Source organism: Podarcis cretensis, assembly GCF_951804945.1.
Source record: "Podarcis cretensis genome assembly, chromosome: 1".
NCBI lineage: Eukaryota > Metazoa > Chordata > Lepidosauria > Squamata > Lacertidae > Podarcis > Podarcis cretensis.
In genome coordinates this window covers 106981270-106985713 of record NC_137170.1, presented here as the reverse complement: position 1 = coordinate 106985713, position 4444 = coordinate 106981270, and the positions used below count along the sequence as shown (strand labels likewise).

General features: G+C 39.9%; 1 long non-coding RNA gene across 1 annotated transcript; it reads left to right on the top strand.

The window, feature by feature from the left end:
* Nucleotides 1-3681: 3681 nt before the first annotated feature.
* On the top strand, nucleotides 3682-4051 carry LOC307211498. The gene is made up of 2 exons (XR_013836479.1): nucleotides 3682-3775; nucleotides 3822-4051. It is a non-coding gene; the product is annotated as an uncharacterized lncRNA (long non-coding RNA).
* Nucleotides 4052-4444: the final 393 nt, after the last annotated feature.

The following is a 4444-nucleotide window of genomic DNA, read 5'->3' as shown; positions in this document are numbered from 1 at the left end:
TCTTTATTTTAGATCGTTGTGAGCTGTCCCAAGCTACCATGCCCTGCAATATTTAAATAAAATCCAGAAAAATCTTAAAATACAGGGCTTTTTTGTTCCACATTTTTTGCCAAGGCTTTTCTATCAGAACTTGCCTTGAACTCTGCTGGCTTTCTCCCATAATTTAATAGCAAATGAATAAGCTAGTAAGGCCATCTATTGTTTTCATACTGAAAAACACTGTCAGTGTTTATTTTATCGAAAGCCCAGTGTCCTTCCATATACAGTGTTATGGGTTGAAATGAGTCAATACATAAAATGTGGGAAGAAACACAGTCATTCCACAACCCCCCACCCCTCAAATCAGCAGTTTTCATTGGGAGGAAAGCTTCTCTTGGTACCATTGGAAGCTTCTCTTCCAATAGAAATAGCAGCTTCTGAGGCCGGACAATTTTCCATGGGACCCCAGCAGGAAGGAAGGGGTTAATCCTCCCTCCCTGCCCCTTGCAGGCTGCTATTTTTCATGTATACAGTAATTGCATTCACACAATTAACATCATGTCTAGTTTGACTCCCAAGTATTCCCACAGCTTGTGCTTGTTTTGTTTGGCATTTGTGAACCTTGCCTGGGGACCACTGATGAGAACTAGTTCTTAACAGATTAAATGTCTGAACAGACTTGGGCTGAATGTTTATTCCTGTGTACAGTTCAAAGACAGGAAGAAAATCCCTTACAATAACATTTTAGGGTGATAGTTATCAGGGCAGCTCAACATGTGGCCCTCAAGGCCTTTTCTGGTGGCCCTCAGCCACATTTGATGCCCACCCACATCCCTCACACTGCCTTCCAAAGCTGTCTAAGTAAGGTGCTGGGCTTTGGGAAGGAGGTGTGAAGGCTCTGACAGGGTTCTGAGCCCTCCAGCCTCCTTCCCAAAGCCTAGTTAATGCTTTCCCAACTTTCGGAAGAAGGTGTGAGTGCTCTAGGACCTCCCAAAACCCAGTGTCTTGCTTATCTGGTTTTGGGAACGCAGCATGAGTTCTGGTGTGTGTGTGTGTGTGTGTGAGAGAGAGAGAGAGAGAGAGTGCGTGCGTGCGTGCGTGTGCGTATGTGTGTGTGTAAAATGTTGGCCTCACTCCCCGCACCCACACAACAAAGCAGTGTGAGGCAGTTCTTGCAGCCTACTTGGTCTGAAAAGTTGGACCACTAAAAAGTCATACTAAGAGTAAACCAACTGGAGTCAACTTAAGCTCATTGAATCCACTGGTTCTACCCATGTTGGGTATCTATGCCTTTCAGCACTCCCAGAAGAATCTAGCATGTATATTGCCCTGATTTTATTGCCAAACTGGATGTATCACACTTTCACATCTTATGAGATTCTTCTTCTGGCTTTTTTCAAGCAAGCTAAACTAAATAACTCAAAACAAACTAACACAATCTAGACTGAATTTGTTCATTACTGAGTTAGGTTATTGATCAGCAATAGCACATTAGAAGGGGAAGAAAAAATCAGAGCTGTTGATCAAATTAGAGTAATATCTCCTAAGGTTTGCTTCATGTTTGAACAATGGTCTGGCCTCCTAGAAAATTTCACATATTTCTCCTTGGACACAAGCAACACAGATAGATTTCAATCTTCTACAAAAAAAAGAAAAAAACCCCAAAACAAATTATCTCTTAAAAAACAGACCTTATATGATAAAGACTCGGGCAAATAAAGTACGGTGTCAGCTTTTGGAAGTGATTAGCTTTCTGCCATCTGTAGCTATAAAAGTCATCTGGGAATGGGAGCCTCTGGTGATCATTAGGCTATTAAAGGAAACATTCTCTTCTGACCTGTAGAGTGTGTCGAAAAGGCAGTATCTGTGGCATGCTGTTTCTCAAGAGTAAGGCAAAAACTTGAATCGGTGTGCATGACTATGGGATTACATTCACTGTGTTTCAGTTTTCAGATTGCTGTTTTTCATGCAACATCCACCGCAAGTGAGCAGTACCTAAGAGACCACACTTGGGTTCTTAAAAACTGATATGAGAATCAACTCCAGATGAGATTCACGTAGTGTGACTCGCATGAAGCCTGTGTAACTTCCCATCACAATATCCCCCTTTCAAATGCCAGAGCACCCCAGGAAAATGTGTGGTTACTTCTGTATGTAGTGGTGCCTAGGGCTGCGGGGAACTTACAAGATTTGCACGATAAAATGTGTGAATGGAAATTTCTCAGAATTCTGTGGTGCAGTTCTCCAACCCCCCCCCCCCCAAAAAAAAAAAATGTGTACAAAAATGCAGATTAGGGGAAAGTGTGTGTAGAAATGCATATATTAGTAAATTAACATATAAACATTGATTATATTGAGAAAAATACTTGAAAAATGTAAATATGATGCAGAATGTAATTAGAAAACAGGCAAAAGACTAAACAGTGGACTGCAAGTTTTCACCACTTTGAGGTTGGTTGGGGATTTATTTATTTTTTTGCAATCAAGCAGTGTATAAATTTTATGAAATAAACATCAAATGTGCCAACTCCACATTTTCTTATGTGTAAACTGTTGCATCCATGCATGAAGATGGCCAACTTATACTCTGTTAGTAGGCAGATAATCAAGACAGGCTGTGACATTGTGTTTTTTTGTGCCATGGCCATGCCAAATATGTAAAATAAGTGCCCCCAAAGAATTCCAAGATACCTACTCATAGCTAACAATTTAATGATTGTGATAGCTTGGTGGCTAAAAAATGTGAGCAGTGATTTAGGAAGTCAACCAAGAACTCCTAGGGACTGGGTGGGTTTTGATTAGCTACTTTCTCTAAGCCTCAGCCACCATCTGCAGTGTGAGAATAATCATATTTACCTACCTTGCAAAGGATATTGTACATATTACTGATATAGTGTGTGTGGAGGCCTTTGACCATACTAAGACTGCAGTCTTAGACACACAGCAAGGGAGAGTAACTCTTGGTGGAAAGCAACTCTTCTGTGTATAGATGCAAAAGGCCTGCTAAGTTCAATGAAATGCCAACGTATTATGAGGCTGAATGCTCAATACTCTCAGACCCTCCAAGTGTCCCTATTTTCCAGAGCTGTCCCTGATTTAGAGAAGCTGTCCTGGTTTCTGATTTGATCCTGGAATGTCCCACTTTTCCTTAGGATGTCCCTGTTTTCCTTGGAGAAATGTTGGACAGTATGGAGTTATCTGACTCCCGAGCCATCTGATGGCAATCCTGTATAGGGAAGGTTTTTATAAATGTTTAATGTTTTATTATGTTTTCAAATATGTTGTAAGATGCCCAGAGTGGCTGAGGCAACCCTGTGGTCGGGTGATCTGGGCTTGTGTCCCTGCCTTGTTTCCTAGAGGTAGGACTATATTTCAGCTACAGAGGTGGAAGTCACTCAATGCACTATGGCAGCTTCAGTCAGTCCCTATGACAGCGTACCAGTTTGAGTCGCTGTTGATACATTTAATTCATTACCTGCCCTTCATCAGCAGGTCCCAGTGTGCATTACAACAATTTAAAATTCAGAATTAGTAACAGTTAAAACATGTTACATCCACAAGAATAGAGTAGGTCCAGAAAACACACGTCTTAGGTGCAAAAGGCCAGCATAAATGGGTGCACCTTCAGCATTCACCAAAAGCTGTAAAGTGAACTCATGTGATAGACAGCATTCGAGCCCAATCAATGCCATGAAGAGACAGTGGAAGAAGACTGGAAGAAGTTTAAGGAATATTTGAAAAAATATGTTAATATTTAAACCTTAGAATAGCTTTGGAAGTGGATATAGGCTGTAGGGTTAGAAGTAGAAGATAGGGTATTTTAAAATAGTATTATTTGTAAGTGATAAAATGTGAAGTTATTTTAAGTATGATTTTAAAAAAGATGGTTAGAAATTATGATATATGTAAACTGCTAACGATGAAGTAAAATGAAAATCAGATAGGTGGGACTTGGGGAAGCCAACTTAACAATGTTTAGAAAAATAAGGATATGACGAGAATTTGTTCATATTGTTTGTCTTTTCTGTCTGTGTTTTTTATTTGTGTTATAAAATGCATTAAAAAAATTGGGGGGGGGGGGGGAATATGCCATGAATTTTCCAAAGGGGAAACAATTAACAATGACTCCTCTGATGTCTATTGCATGTCTCAAATGCCAAGGCTATGGACTTCGAAGGTGTGATTTGCCTCAGTGAACCAATGACAAAATTAGAAATGATGGGATGTTATTTTGAACTCCTCCTGTACAAATTTAGAAATGCAAACTAAATCCGTGATTTGAGGTGATTAAATATTCATCAAGCGTTTGCAAATACAGATTTCAATAGTTCTTACGAGAAACGAATGCGCCAAGTTGATTAGCCAAGTTAAAAAGCCCTCTTAGCTCATCCTACTAATGTAAATACCAAGATATGCAGAAGCATCCCAATCAATACCATTTCAGTAGCGCTAAAAAAACCATAAA